Here is a 16815-nt window from a genome sequence, read left to right as displayed (position 1 = left end):
CTAAATGTGCGCCTGACGGAGCACTCTAATTCTTTGGGAGGGAAGGCGAGTACTAATCTGGCGCTACATGTGCAATCCCGAGAGTGTAAGTCGGAGCATGACCCGTCCCTTTGTGCGCCTGATTTCAATAATACGGGGTAGTTTAAGCAATGGTAATCAACTCTGCAGAGAGCTGGTTGAAGCATTTTACATTGCTAAAGCCGAGGACAAGAGTGTGGCTAAGGCGTCGGTTAGCCTTCATTGTAAGGAATTTGATCTATTAGAAAAGTCGTTAGTTAGGCCTTGACTTTGAATTGGCTTTGAATTTTCTTCTTCATCTTCTTCCCAATTTCCTGCCATGCCACCGGTTGGGTTGCGCGCGTGCTTTTCGGAAGGAGTCTTCGTTGTTTTCTTCTGATCAATAAACATTCAGTTGCTAGTCGAGCCTTGCCCTGTCCTCTTCTTTCCTGTGTCTCGTCCTTTGGCTGGTTAAGTATAAAGGCCTTATAGTACGGTGTTCACCGAACTTCTCTAGCACTCATACAGCCTTGTATACCTGTCAAAACTTAGTCTTTGTGTAGCGGTTAACGGATTATCTTCCCCTATGCGGCTCGCTATATCCGAGTACCACAAGGAAGATACTTAGGACCCAATAATGAGTTTATATTAATGATAATATGAACATTATAAAAGATGCTCCTTCTATTATTTATGCCGATGACGTTACGCCATTCAGTGGAATGACCCTGACAAAACAATTGATAATATGAATGATATACTCTTACTGCTTGCTTGCTGCGGTAGCTTTAATGGCCTCAATATTAACGTAAACAAAACAAAACTATTTTTCATCCAAAATATAAAGTAATAAACATGACTTGACAATGTGCTTTAAGTTTAATGCCATGTAATTTTTTGAGGACCCTTAGGACGCTTGGAGTGCATTTCACCAGCCTGTTACTCAGGAATGCACTATAAGTCATGTCGAGTTATAAGCTTTCTGCGTTTTTGGACTGTCATCGTCATATCCTTCCGGCTCCAGTCAAACTGTACCTGTTTAAAGTTTTATGTCCCATGTACACTACACTCGTCTCATATGGAACACCGCACATCAACTATCCATCATACACTGCACTCTCTGCAAAACAAAAAGCACTCCGAATGGTAAGTGATACTTGATCAGCCCTGGGTTTATACTACAAAGATTGTCAACGTTGCCGTTAAAAAAAAAACATTTTTCTTCTGAAAAACTTACGCTTCGCTTTGCGCTACAAACGAGAAATCAAGCTTAGCGTTGCCTTTAAGCCTAAACTGGTGCAACGTGTAATAACCGCAACAACCTGCTGTCTGTTTCAGACTACGCTGTTGTTACACCCATTCCATGCCCTAACCGGAGGGCTCGGAGGCTGTGAGATCGACTTTGGTCACATTTATATAGCCTATATGACAGCGCTCGTGGTATAGGCTACAGTTCTGAGGGCGATTTAGGGATTCCGTTGTCGTTTAACTTTACTTTCTTTGTTACCCAGTCCCAGTGCTTTGTACACATGATTCTATTTTTTTGTGCATTGTATTTGTAGACAAGAAAAGGTTTCGAGAATAAAACTGGCATGCGTTATGCATTTAGTTTTAAGCTTGTATTGCACTACCCACACTACAAGTTTCCTTCAACCTATGTCAGGTTTTTTTTTTTCTTTTGTCTTTCTAGCTCCCCTTTGCTGACAAAACGTAGTGTTATTTTCGTTATTAGAACTAGTGGTGGTACTCATTTATGCGTTTTTTATTTCTCTGCATGCACTTAAGTCATTTCGTTTAACACTGAGTATTATTTGAGCCACTGCGCATCGCGCCTTGCACATAGAGCTCCGAAGCTCATCAAGCTGGTTGGAGTTTTTTCTTCTGATGTCCTCTGCCTTCCTTTTCAGCGAAATAAAGGCTGATTTGACTGGGCATAGTGCTGTTTCTCTATGGGGCCTACTCGAGTCCGATGCATGAGGTACCGCTACCTGCAACCTTAATTTGCTAGTCCTAATGGAGAGCCTCGCCCTTTTGCAGGTCTCGGCGTGGGTGTCCTATCTTAGGTTTCGAAGGTTTTTCGTTATCTCGAAGCTCGTATCGCCGATCTGAATGCCCGTGTCTTGCTTATAAAACTGCAAATTCTCCTCAGGTCCTTCCACCAGGCTGCCAGGGTGAATACCGTTCTTTTTTTTTAGTTTTGAACCGATGTTGTTTTGCTTTAGACGTTAGCCGTAGTGTCGGCTTCCAATAATAAAGTTAATTCAGAAATTGTAACCCGGAAACAAGTCGACCTAATCTGGCTTGGAGCTGTTTCGTCTGTGTCACGGGTTAGAATCCCGTGCAATTCGCGAATGTTTTACATCGGATCTATCCTCTACAGTGATTTACATTTCAGGACGGCTTATTCTAAGTCCCTCAATCAAGTTTAGGGCTGCTACGTCATCACAATTAAACTCTTTTGGCGCGTGTGCAAATTTTAATCAAATTTGTGGATTCATTTACAATTACAATACTGTAACTGCAAGCATTCCTTGCCTTCGAAACATTTCCACATCGAAATATTTCCATAATGAATATCGAAGCATTCGAAATATTTCCGCACCTCCAAAATACAGTAATTTTGCTTCTCATTTATGGTATTATTTTGTATGCTTATTAAGTTTTACTTTTCTGGCTCTCAATCAATTCAATATTCCAAATTTACGCTACATGCCATATTTTCGTAGCAATTTCATTGTGACTCATTAGGATTCACCTATAAAACCCGCCAAATAACTCCAACTCCCCGCTCCCTACCCCTCTCTTTCTTGGTTACGCACCAAATTTACTGCGGCAAACAACAACATACGCATCTCCAGTCACTAATCATGGGCTAAAAAAGCAGAGTAGAGCACAGCCTGGCACCAATTTTTCGCTCGAAGGATATTGTAGTGAAATTCGGTTTAACTTTTCGTTTTTTATGGTATTGAACATGTCTTACAGTAAAAGAAAAGCATAATATCCGCTTTGGCCAAAGCGAGGTGTTGGTTCTATGGCCCGAAAAAAAAATATAAAACAACTCTATCCCGACTAGCAGTAAGCCGAACATGCAGTCCTATGCACAATTTGTTTTTCTAGGAAGTGAGAGTGACCTTCGTGATATTTCTCGCGCCTAGTTCAATACTTTCCCGTGTTCCTATCAGAGATCTAAATCGCATAGGCTGTGTGGTCGTAAACACGCTCGCGACAGCCATTACTCATGACTCCATTGGCACGTCGACCACAAAGTGACCGTGGAAGGCGCGGGCAGCTCCAGGCTTTGCCTCTAATTATCAGCTTTGCGCGCTGCTCGCAACGAGGCAACTTCATTAACGAGTTCAGCATAGCAAATAAAAATGAAGCAAAACATAAGCGAGTTACCAATCGACACCCACTTTACACCACGTGCCTCCAGCAGGCGTGGCCCTACCGTTACAAGGAGGCAATATACGTGTTCTGAAACAGCTTTAATGGCTCATTATCAGCGACGCGTGAAACAGGTTCCCGCCCCGATCATGTAGGCGCCGCGCTCGCGTGACGGGTAGGATAATGTACGGTCTCTGTGGTTCCCTGCATTTCATACTGTTCTCGAGTTACGTCTCTTCCCAGATTTACCTTTCTTACCCTTTAGCTGTTCATTTGCTGTACGCTAATTCGCTAAATATGTTCTGCCCTAAATTTTAAAACTGTTTTTTATTTACTTTAAAACACAACAAGAACGTCTGTATATGAGACGCTTCGAAATGTGCTTCTTTCTACCGCGGCGATTAGTTATGACTGATGCTCAATAAACAGCAAACAATATTTATGCTTGCATAAACTTTCCATGACAACCAAATCTCTATTTCATGCGATGGCTATGTGCTTAGAGGGTGTCTCGAGAGAGCTGCTTTTTTAGTTGTTTTTTTTTGTCAGCTGGACACTTAAATTATATCTTTTTTGTTCTGAAGAATAATTATTCCTCAAGGAAATCAAGGAACCTGCGGTAATCAGCAGGCATTTAGTTCCCTTGCGTTTATAAAGCACAGGGAATCGGAATCCTCTCTTTCTTGCGCGCTACATAAGTAGTCTTAAGTACCGGCTGCGCCATAAATACTGTCACGTGAGTTATGACCCACATATTGGCTGACAGTGAACAAATCTTACAAATTGTTTTCACAGCATTTGTCCTATACCTTAGGAATGCAATTTGCAACGTTTTATGCATTATGGCTCAAGAATTCTCTTATGGTATGTTTCCGTGTTAGCCTCCGCTCATTATGGCACAAGAACAAGACGAGTGCGTTCAATGGAGGATTCCCCTACCGGAAATATCATAGTTGCCAGATGGGAGTTCCGCAAAATTCTGCGACTAGCTGCATTAGCAAGTTGCGGTGTCGGAGCAAGTTCAAGTGAGTTCCGTGGAAAAGTGTCTCACCGGTGAAGACTGTCATCATGTGCTCCGCCTTTGCAACCGGCGCCAAAAGAAGCCGCTATTTTTTAAGTCTTTCCTCTCTTTGTGCTTCTGTCAGACCATGTCTTTTCTGCAGCATGTATGCGAACATTTTTAGGTTCGCTCGAACAATTTGTCTTGTTATGCCCGAAGCATTCGGCTCTTAGGCCTGACTTCTCATGTTGCTCCGTAACTCCCAATAAATTCTTTTCTTTTTTTTTACTGTTTTTAAGGAGAGGAATGGCTACCATGACAGGACGACCAGAGCAGGGTCTGTCCTGAAGTGTGTCGCGCTGCAAGGCCCGATGAACTATCTTGCAGTGAATTTTTAGAAGTTTGTCTATCTGAGAAGGCGTGGGTCCAGCCTCCCTCAGTGAAAAGGTTGCGGTTTGGAGCTGGCTAGGGTATGCCATGGCTTGAAAAATCTAAACATGAGCATAAAACACAGTCCAAACGCTAGAAACGGTGTAAAGAAATATTAGTGAGAACGATGTTAAAAATATTTATATTAGAGGAACGCCCCCTATAAAGTTAGATGGGCTCGCGTGTAGCGCGGTATGATGTGTACCGCGAGTGAAATCGGAGGTCATCAGTTATTTGAGCTGTTACTGGCTTCCATTTTAGTGCCGAGGCAGCAGTATTAGTATTTGGGATTCGGCGTAAACGGAGGGCATCTGCTGCAGAGGCAACCGGATGTTTCTTACAGTGGGACAACGAGGAGAAGATGGTTTACTAGGGAAATAGGAAGTTTGATTAAAGTGAATAAAAGTGAGTCCGGGGTATTAGGAAATACGATGTAACCTTATGGCGTCAGTTCTCAAGGGCCCGTTCCTTGGCTTTCCCATCATTGCAGAACTGGAGGAAAACATTCCTAGTCGTTCAAAAATGCATTGTCTCAGCATTCCCTGAGAGGAATATATATTCACAGCAGGAATACTTCAGTCAACCTTTAAAGAGAATTACTTCACTTCCAACCAAGAATGTCACCTCAGTCTCCTTTGCACATTTAATCCTCAAGCTTGACTAAGCTCAACCCATGACCACCCCTTCTCCATCTAAGAAAAAGAAAACACCCGGGTAACAACCCATATACGTGGACCACGAAGACATCAATGACGCTGCTCACCGACGCATGGAGCCCACCAAGTTCATAAAGGGAGCCCCTTCACCTTCGAGACCTTCAGCTCGAGTTTGAGTCACTGCCCACTCCGGTGCGAGCCATGTCATACACTACAAGTAAGCAGGCAAGTCAGTACCGTTCGTCCTCCTCGCACATCGATCACCGCCATTATTTTACGGTGACCGGAACGAGGATGCGGAAGACGCTTGGCCACGTGCCAAATATGGTTCGACCACAAGGAAGCGCCAGAAGAAAGAAAGTGGTGTGACAATATATAACCAATATAGCGTTTTTCAGCCAAATGTCCTCAAAAAAAAAAAAAAAAAAAAAAAGACGCGCCTCGCAAGTCTCTAATTTCCCGCCTTTAGCACTCCTGAGCGAGGGTCGGCGGCAACGATTATGTTATATAAGCTATTTCCTTTCTCCAAAATCTCTAGATTCTCTTTACCTTACCGTCACAGATACATCCCAGAAACGATTGTCCATTCTCTGCTCTTTGCATTACATTAGTTAGCTAGAACACTATGCCTTTCTCAATTTCAGGGTGCGCTGCAAATAAACATCTTTAATAGAAAATACCTAAATATATTCGACATGTCAACTTGTCCGTTACCTATGCCCCCCCCCCCCCCCCCCCCCCCCCCCCCCCCCCGATACTTTCTTCCTTATCACTGTGCCCCGTTGGTGTGCATAATTAGGATCTTATTGCTTTGCCAGAAAATTCGCCGAATAGGTCATTCATCGGGCAGATCGGTTTTGAAAACATAGCCCGATAACCGTACCCAGTCATTAAATGGATATAATCGCCTATTCTCTCTAACTTGCCGAGCCCACGCATAGACATTACTCAGTATAAGCCACTCTGCGAAACATTTAAATAAAAAAAATCTAAATTCCATTTTTTTTTAACTTGAGACGTACCTTCAAGAAATGCTTTCCTCGCTAAAACTAACTTTAAGTATATATAAAATACTCTCCCATCGGACAAACAAAAAAATTAAAGCTTTCGCCTAAACAATTATCAGCGGCCTAAAAAGGTATAAACTAAATATATAACACTGCAAAGCATAGAGTGTTGTGTAAGTCAGGAAAGAGGCTTTTTGTTATTTTCTGTATCCCCCTATAATTTTATGTCTTGCTACAGTGTTATTAGCTTTCATAACTCTGAGAGACATCGCGCTATTTCACTGCATGTTAGAACGCAGTGCGGCTGTAACGCGAGGCCGAACCTAGGCCACTGATGTTTTGCGAGGTATGTCTATAAGATCGAAATGGAGTAATAAGTGCCCACAATGGATGTGCGCTAGCAGGAACTGGACGATAAACAGGAAGCCGACAAGGAAGCGCCCACTTATATTTGACGCAGTCGTTTCATACATGGACAACGCTGATGCTTTCAGTTTCTTTTTTTTTTTTTTGCTTGGTTTTTTAGTTCCTCAGATCTTCACTTTTTTTTTTCTAGTTTCTGGGGGGACTGCGGAGAAAACACTGCTTGGCAATCTGCGTGCAGGCCGAACTTTGAAAAGAATTTAATCTCAGCCGGAAACGTGCTTGCTCACTGTGTTTTAAAGCGATCGTAGTACACAAGAACTGCCCACACAGCGTACATCACGGCTTATAAGCATTAACAAAGCAAATAAATTAACCACCCTATTGTAAGCTTATATTTCTTACATTAGTGTATAACGACTATTGTCTGAGACTCGGCATCACTAACAATAGGCTGTTTGTTACTGCTCACCAGGTGCTGTAAGTTTTGGAATGCGCGAATATACTCCGCGTTAAGAACCGATATCTGAGACAAAGTGCGATGATCAGAACTTATTCTTACAAAATCGTTTTCTATAATCATATTCTCAGGCACTTTCTACGGGATCGAAGTGATTTGACCCGTGCAGTCAATGTTACACATTACAAGCGCTCACCAAAAAGCTAAAGGCCGCGTAATAAAGGTAAAACAGATATGAAGAAATCAGATTTCTCACAGTGGCACTCAGCCGATGCACTCTGTCAGTGCCGCTCATTACGTCAAAAGATAAAAAATAATATTGGCACCAAACGTTAGCGGGGTGCGCCTCCTCGAAAAAAAAAAATGTTATTGTGGCTCTGCCTCACGTTTTCTTCGGTCACCCTGCTTCCACGGCTTTGAAACGGCTCTTGTTCATTTCACAACACCTGTGACCAGCCCCTTTGAAAGTGAACTGCTATAGTCTTCATCACGTTCTGTTCTAGTATACGCTACCATTGCTTAGTTACTTGAGGCAGATTTCAATGTAGGAGACCTCCATGGAGTATAAGCAGACACAAGCATGTGTTCAATTTGAAAATACGCAAGAAATAACACCCCTTCTGAAGTGATAAAAGAAAAAACAAACGATGACTGCACTTTCGTCTTGACTGGATGGGGCCAAGCTAATTCACAAACCAAATCGTAACAACATCCACCAATATACTGCAAAATATATTGGCTTCTCAGTAAACGATCAACACGCCAGAAGCATTCGCATTCACTTAGCCCTTATAAAAAGTTAGCACAGGCGCTTACAAGCGCAGTGCGATATTCTTGCAAACTGATTGATAAAGGTGGATGAACCTTGGAGTGATAGTAAGGAGAGTCATGGGCTGCACTCCGTTGACATACTAGGAAACGTCTGTCGAAACTATTTGAGTATTTTATACCACCTCTTTCAGAGTTTGCGGTAACAACTAAAGCTACATTGTCTGCGCACAAGTATGTTAAGTGTGGGCCGCTCTGAAGTGCTATGAAATGTACGTTATGCTTCTGAGCTCCTGGCGAATTGGAACTTACTCATCGTACCTTTCAAAGAATTGCTTTCCCTCAATATTTTCTTTCTGAACAATCCTTACCAAAATCTTTCCTGTTTCACTTACTCTGTCTCGTGATGAATATGCCGGAAGCAATTATTAGGCGATGACTATAAATCGAACATCTGTTGATGCGTAAGATGTAAGAGCTTCTCAGCCCGTTACGCATATATTATGAGGATGCGCAATGCGGAGAGGGTGTAGGGGACTGCTAATATGGCAGTATTTGTATGTGCAGCGTTTTTGGGCATGCTTCTTGATTGCATACACGTTTTCCTGGGTGGAGTAGCCAACGGGCCTTCAACCTCTCGTTTCGCTCATAATATTGGCACGTTCGAACGCACCATGCTCATATTTCTGTCATTTTATTTCCATGCCTCTTGCTGGTTGAAAGGGCGGTAAAGCAAAAGATGAATTGGAAGGATAGGCGGGGATGAGAAAGGGAATGAAGGAGAAGGAGACCATAAAGGCTGACCACCTACCACGTTAAAACGGTGGGCCCAAAGCCAACAGCGCAAAAACGGGGAAAAGCAAAGGGCGGTTGGGAGCCGTGGCTGGAATGCACAACCGAAGACATATCGTGATGTCCCTGAGTAATGCTTCTTCGAACGTACACGTGGAAAGAGACAGGGCATGTCCAATCGAGCGCAAATGTAGATGAAGCCAACGCCCTGGTGTGAATATCCAGATCACATCTGCAGCCGACGTGCCCTTACTGCAGAAGACCGAATGGGCTTGTTTAGCTTGTCTTTGTTCTTACGTACATTCTCGCTGAAGGGTAACAAAACAAAATTTCCAGGAAAAGGAGCTGTGGGAAGTTCTGAAAAAGAGACGAAATCCGAGCCTAGCACTCAAATAGGCAACGGGCGGAGGGCTTTCGCAAGCATCGGAGATTTCACAAGTCCATTGCAGACGGACGGAATTGCATTTACTGCGCCGAGTTACGCATGAAAAGAGCTCCCAGTGACTAGCTACTGTTTCGTTCCTTTATTTACCTCGGCAGATTAATTAAAATGTAGGTTTCGCTGCACTGCTGTTAGGGCATGATTTGGTGCATGGTGGATAAGTATAGCCCGGGAAAGGTAATTATCGTTCAGGCCACGTCGCGCCGGTCCCAGCGGGTGAGCATCGCTGCCTGAGCCTGCTTTTTACGAAGCAGCAACGTGACTTTGAGCAGTATATAAGTCATGATTGCCGGTAAAAAATATTGGTCTATGCTATGGTTCCTAATTCATAGTTGCAGATCGAAAATGCCACAAATAAAGAGCGGCCTCCTGTTTGGGCAGTTGCAAAATGCTTCATCAGCTTTAAATGTATCCAGGCTTCCTTGCGTCTACTGACTATGATATAGGTATATATTTCTGAAAAACATTAAAATATCTCATTGTTTTTTTAACAGCCGCCGGAATGCGGCCTTTTCACCGGGAGTGTAGAGCATGGATCGATAATATACTGTCTGTTTCTTAATGCGCGTTGTCTCGAGTGGTGGCTTTAGCATTTATTTTGTCGCGAAAGATGCGCCGAATGTATATCAAATACAATGTTAATGGCTATGACATTAGCCGTTTGCGGCTTTATCTGGATGTTTCTTCGTGGCCTTTAAACTGAGCACGGACGTGTGAAACGGGCAATCCGCTCGACGACCAGCGAGCATGTCTGATGCTATCACCACGCCGAGTAGCTTAGTTCTTTGGCGGCCGCAAGTCAGCCCAATACAGAGCTTATTCCAGTACTACACGCCTATCTGTTCGTTTGTGATCAACGACATTGTTACCGCCACGTCCCTGTCATAATTATTACTTTGAAAACCAGCTTTAGGTTTTAGAAACAGCTCGTTGATTGATCGTATCTTGCGCCGCACATTCAAATTGGAGCAAATTTAGGGCGTCCTATTTCAAGGGAATATGTGAAATTGGTGTTTTTACGGGTAGAAGGTCAGGTTTCAAATTATGGCCCGTTGAAGTGCATACGAAGCTTAAACTGATTATAAAAAATTGAAGAGCACTGCAGAACCTGCATTGGGGTAATGCGAAAGAACGGATGCTACTATAGGATGCTTCTGGTTCCTTCTGGTTGCTTAGTTCACTTCTTGTTTACCCATTTTAGTCTGATTTCAAATTTCGCGCCAGTCTCTTCCTACGTTCTTTTTCAGCTCTTCTTCCAGTTGCGTGACGTGACATCTTTGAATTCATACTAATTTACTAACCTTAATTAACCACTTTAGTCTTTGGTACCTTCAAATTACGCGCCAATCTCTTCCTATGCCTTTTTATACTCGACTTCAGGTTGTGTGGACATTACATGCTTGAGGTCACCTTAACTTTCTCATTTAATTAACTATTTTAGTATAATTGATACATTCAAATGCGGCGCCAAGCCATCGGCTAATAAGACAATTTTCGCCTTTACCATCACCATCCTTCATCGTCGTCATTAGCGGGACAATATTTTTGCCTTAAATACTTATCTGTTTAACTTACTGGCCTAATCATTTTACGGACACAACATTATGTTACCCTCTATCGATTGACACAACTCATCAACATCTACCACTGCTCAATTACGCTGCGGACACGATTTTGCTGACGCGGTCTGCGGTCGTGGACTGCGGATGCGGCCTACGGACAGAAATCTGTGAACATAGCGAATAATATTTTCGGAATAATAAAGAACGATGTTTCATCCTTTGTGCCCGAGTAGGCACCGATGAACATATTCGAGTGTACTCGCTCATCATCGAAAACCTGAGTGAGATTTGTGTTATCGTCGACAATGCGGCTATAGAGATAACTGGCGTCATACGGGAGGGCCCTAACATGTCAACGAGGGTTTTCGCGGACTAACGGGGATGTAACTGCTGTTTTCGCGTTTGCTGATTTGTGTTTGGTAAAACATAAGAATTTCTGGCGGAAAAGTAAAAAAAGCACGCAGCTCTAAAAATAGCTGGTCAGTTGCCGTCCCCGATCAGAATTTGTGACGAAGAGTGTCCGTAGATCCGAGTTCTTGCTTAAGCGCTCTCTTTGTCATTCGCAGTGATTTCACTTAGTGGCAAAATTGTATTTACGCATGTGTATCTGAGAGTTCCACACCCCACGTTTACAAGTTATACAGGTCGCCGTGGAAGAGGTATTTTAGAGGTATTCTTCGACTCTGAAATTCCCTGAGCTCGTGACATCGCATACGAAGGTGCCCTTCGACGTCCCTTTCTGCTTCGTCGTCTAAAATCGGAACGCAGTGCAACGCTTGGCTACAATGAGAGATAACACCGTGTGCGTGTGCAAGACGAGAAGACTTAAACAAACGTGCGCAAAATATCTTGCGCGAACATATTCGTTACTTTCTTGATTTTTCTCGTCCTATTAGTGTCGCTTTCACTAGCCTTGGAGCGAAACAGGTGGCACGAAATTATTTTCTATAGCGTGATAAGTTTTAAGATCACCTTATACCATCACAGGACTACTAGCAACTACGTCTACAACTGTGCGCATGATTTTCGAAATGTTATCTAGACATTTCCGTAGTGCCGAACAGGTGCTGCCTGGTGTAACGGTTTCTGAGGCCTCATGGGATGGAATATATTACGCAAAAACACATTAAATATTTTTTCACCGCGCAAGCGGCTACGGATAATAAATAGAACATGTATGTGGTATGTATATTGTTACCTGGAAACGCGGTACCAAAGTGATGTGCTCACTGACGAAGACGACGACGACAAAGCGTTGAGAAAGAGGACGACGCACACAGAGTGGACACTGCACGGCTACTGAAGTCTCAGCGCCGAGTTCAGCCCATCGCAGTGCTGTTACATTAAATGCATCCCCGTAACATCTTGGTGGAGGTGCGGGGTACAGATGGAGGATGTTCTGAGCAGACAGGTATTTCCAAACGAAGAAGGCCGCTGGAGCAGTCGATAAGGGCAGAGTGGGCCGTTAAAAAGTCAAGGCCGAGGATCACATTGTGAGGGCACTGGTTGAGGACAGTGAACAAAACAGGGATGTGATGACCGGCAAGGGTGACTCGGGCAGTGCACTGCCCAGTGACGGCAGCAGTACTGCCATCGGCAACACTAACGGTGGGCGAAGCGGCGGGGGTCTGTACTTTCTTGAGGCGGCGGCAAAACGATGAGCTCATGATCGAAACTTGGGCACCAGTGTCAATGAGGGCAGAGACGGGAACACCATCCACGAACAGGGACAGGAGGTTACAGGGCGAAGAAATGGGCAGTAGAGGATTTCCAGGTCGGGGTACCAATGCAGCGTCACCTCCGGGAGCTGCATTGGCTAGTTTCCCGTGAAGCGGCCGGCAGAGGACGGCGAGGAACTGCGGCCAGGAAGAGGTGAACGGGAACGGCGGGCTGGCGGGGAAGGAGACCGACTGGACACAGGAGGAGGCGGAGTAGTATTGGTGCGGGGCGGCTCATAACGAGGCGTGAAACGGGGGTGACCGTAATTGGAGTAGCGGTCAACGTAAGGAAAACGTCGAGGTGGTGATGTCCAGCGGCTGCGGCAGTGGCGAGCGATGTGGCCAATACGCGAGCACGTGAAACAGATAGGCCTGTCGTCAGGGGTGCGCCACTCATCAGGATTGTGGTATCGGTAGCGCGGCGCGTAGGTGTTGCGGGGTGTAGCGGTGGCGACCATGGGAGGGACGGAGCTCGAACTGTGTTGTTCTACGGTGTGGCTACAGGGGACGCCCAAGTTGGCAACCTCTTGACGAACGACGGCTTGAATGAGGGATATCGTCGCTAGGTTGCTGTCCGAGGAGGGCGGGTTGGATGCAGCAGGGGCGAGCGCTTCTAGTTCACGACGCACAATGCGTGTCACATTTTCAGTGTTGGAAGGTTGCCTTAGGGTCGGCAGATCCTCGCACGTGGAGGTAGGGCAGTGTTGGGGAGCCGATCGAAGCGATGTACAATGCGTCTGTGTTTGGCCTGCTCGAAATGTCGACAAACCTGCAAAACGGAGTCAACCGTAGTGCAGTCCCGACAGAGTAGAAGATTGAAGGCATCGTCGGCTATGCCTTTCAGGATGTGCCCCACCTTATCAGGTTCTGGCATGTCTTTATCAAATTTTCGGCAGAGGGCCATAACGTCTTGTATATACGTAATATAAGGCTCGGTAGATGTCTGGGCACGTTTGGCGAGGTCCCTCTTAGCGGCGAGTTGACGGCCAACCGGTTTTCCGAACAGGTCACGGAGTTTTTGTTTGCAAATATCCCAGGAGGGTATTTCTGCTTCATGCGTTTCGAACCAAACGCGTGCCGTGCCAGTAAGGTAGAAGATGACATTGACCAGCATCAGCGTGGCGTCCCACCTGTTGTGCTGGCTAACACGCTCATAAAGCGAAAGCCAGTCCTCGACGTCGACCTCATCTGTACCGCCGAATGAGCCAGGGTCACGGGGGTGGGCTACGACGACAGTTGGGGTTGCGGAGGTAGATGGAGCCGCGTCGGTTGTCATCGTGACGGTTCCGAGGTGACGGCCACTGCGGAGATCCAGCGTCAGATTGGGTCGAACCCGCGACCTCCACCAAGATGTTACGGGGATGCACTTAATGTACCAGCACTGCGATGGGCTGAACTCGGCGCTGAGACTTCAGTAGCCGTGCAGTGTCCACTCTGTGTGCGTCGTCCTCTTTCTCAACGCTTTGTCGTCGTCGTCTTCGTCAGTGAGCACATCACTTTGGGGTGATCACTCGCGCCATTCCAACCAGCTGCGCCACAGACGTTGCTGACTTCCTTTTGTACGACGTCATACTACACCATGGTGCTCCCCGTCAACTCCTTACCGACCGTGGCCGCTGTTTCCTTTCCCGAGTTGTTGAGGAAATACTTCGTTCTTGCTCCGTTCGGCACAAGTTCACCACTGCGTATCACCCTCAGACGAACGGCCTTACGGAGCGTCTTAACCGCACACTCACTGACATGCTCGCAATGTACGTATCCGACAGTCATCGCGACTGGGATATTAGTCTGCCATTTGTCACTTTGCATACAACTCTTCGCGTCATGACACTGCTGGGTACTCTCCATTCTATCTTCTCTTTGGAAGAGACCCCTTACTGCCCTTCGACACTTTGCTCTCCGCCGCTAGCCCCGTCACAACCTATGCCCGCGATACCATCGCCCGAGCCGACGCTGCTCGCCAGATTGCTCGTCAGAATCTCACCATGTCTCAAGAAACTCAAAAACGCCGCTACGACGCTCACCACCGCGATGTGCACTACCCTCCCGGATCTCTGGTGTTGCTCTGGCTTCCGTGCCGTCGTGTGGGGTTGTGTCAAAAACTTCTGCCCCACTACACAGGTCCTTACCGTGTACTACGCCCAGTGACCGACGTTACCTATGAGATTTCACCGCTCCACCCAAAGTCACCGACTGCTACACCCACTTCCGAAATCGTACATGTCGCCCGCCTAAAGCCATATTACTCCCCCTCCACATCGCACGCGTAATGCGCACCGGGACGTTGCTTTTTGCCGAGGGGGGTAGTGTTACCTGGAAACGCGGTACCAAAGTGATGTGCTCACTGACGAAGACGACGACGACAAAGCGTTGAGAAAGAGGACGACGCACACAGAGTGGACACTGCACGGCTACTGAAGTCTCAGTTCAGCCCATCGCAGTGCTGTTACATTAAGTGCATCCCCGTAACAATATGTTTATTGTATAGAATTAGAGCTGCAATGCCTCCAACGTCAAAGTCCAAGTCCACGTGCTTGAATTCTACAGTTTCAAAACCATCTTTCGTTTTTTAAACAGGAATTCGGATCGTACTCTCAAGATGTTTTACGAATTCTTGTCGGTAGTAGAACACAATGGCTTTCACGACAGGGATAGAAGTCGTAGGTCGTATCTTGGTGAGAATTAATTCGAGTTATTTATTAAACGGTACCTATTTGTCATAACGCTATTTTCATTCGTTGGAGCTGATGCTTCGGTATGCTGGTGTGCAATTCTGAAGACGAGCCGCGCTACTTAGACGAGCGCTGAAGGCACACACAGACAAGCGCTGACTTACAACTGATGTTTTTTGCTTGTAACGTGGAAATAAATAAATCCTGCTTCAAACAATAAAATTACAACATGGGAGCAATCACACTTGTTCATGCACGTAAAAAAAAGGAGCACAAATAATGCAGCATCGTCATTTCCCAGTATATAAAAATTGTTATTCTTTTACTAACAGCGCTAAGAAAGAGCTGGTGACGCAGGCATCCTTTTTCTCGTTGATTTGCGCGGATTAAATAATTTATTGAGTTAACTTGCTTGGATGCTTACATATTACTTTTGTTTGATGCAAGTATGGCCGGTAATCTTAACTTTCACTGTCCCTAAAGTCATGCCCCGATACCTTTTAAATATATTGAAACCATTAGTATTATGTTTCCTTGGCCGCTCGTTATTGCATCGGCCCATCCGGCAGTCGTGCCGCTTGCCGCATTACTGTGGAATGGAGTGGACGACACATCCTTGATGCGCGACAAAATGACTCTCATGTTTTACTGTGCATGTTGGTGGTATTATCTCGATCTTACCCACTATGCATAATTTCCGAAGATTTTTGGGAGCCCGGATATCAGCGGTGACGTTGGATGGATTGCCTATCTTCGTTAGTTTATGGCAAAGTTTGTTGGTGTAGTGAACATCTGTTGTTTTTTTCTTTTACCTGGCCGGGTCCTGTCAGTTACTTCTTTTTGCGCTGACTTAAACCTGCGAGCCTCGATTCTGATACGGAGACGGTAGTTGTTTGGAGTATCCTGCCTTCAGAAGGCGATCGGTTTCACTTTTGGAACAATCCTCTATAGATTGAAAGCATGACATCTTTAGAGCATATTATAGCATGACTAAGGCACAGCGCGTTTATCCAGACTGGAATGCGATGACGTAAACGCAATCAGTGGTGTATTTTTTCCTGGCCCAGCAAGAATGGTTTGGCATAAAGCTGTGCCTGAGATCAGGAAATCTAATCGCGTCAGTTTCAGAAACTTTATTCGGCAACATGAGCGGATAAAGGAACAAAACAAATATATCTAGAATCTAGTGCATGACTGACTCACAGTCATGGACATCGGTGTCTAACCGTGCAAGAGAATCATCAACTAACGGAAAACATTGCAAAGCTTTTGACCAATTTAACTGTGTTTGGAGCCTTCTTTCCTTTGTGCCAGTAGCAGATTCCTGAATACGGGCGCTATGCATAAAACGATTCGTGCTCCTTTTTTTCTGCAGGTAAATCTTACCGTCCAGCTGATAAAGGTTTACTTTAAATACAGTTGAAACAATTCTCAGAACCCCGCGACGGCGAGGCTGCCTCATTTTGGAAAGCAACACCTCCGTCGTTGTCGATGGATGCAAAAAAAAAAAAAAAAAAAAAAAAACATAATACGGCAGTCAATAACAAAGACTTTTGACATCAGAT

Source organism: Amblyomma maculatum, chromosome 2 (genome assembly GCF_055883805.1).
Source record: "Amblyomma maculatum isolate TAMU_Amacu chromosome 2, ASM5588380v1, whole genome shotgun sequence".
Lineage (NCBI taxonomy): Eukaryota > Metazoa > Arthropoda > Arachnida > Ixodida > Ixodidae > Amblyomma > Amblyomma maculatum.
Note: the sequence above shows the minus strand (reverse complement) of the source record.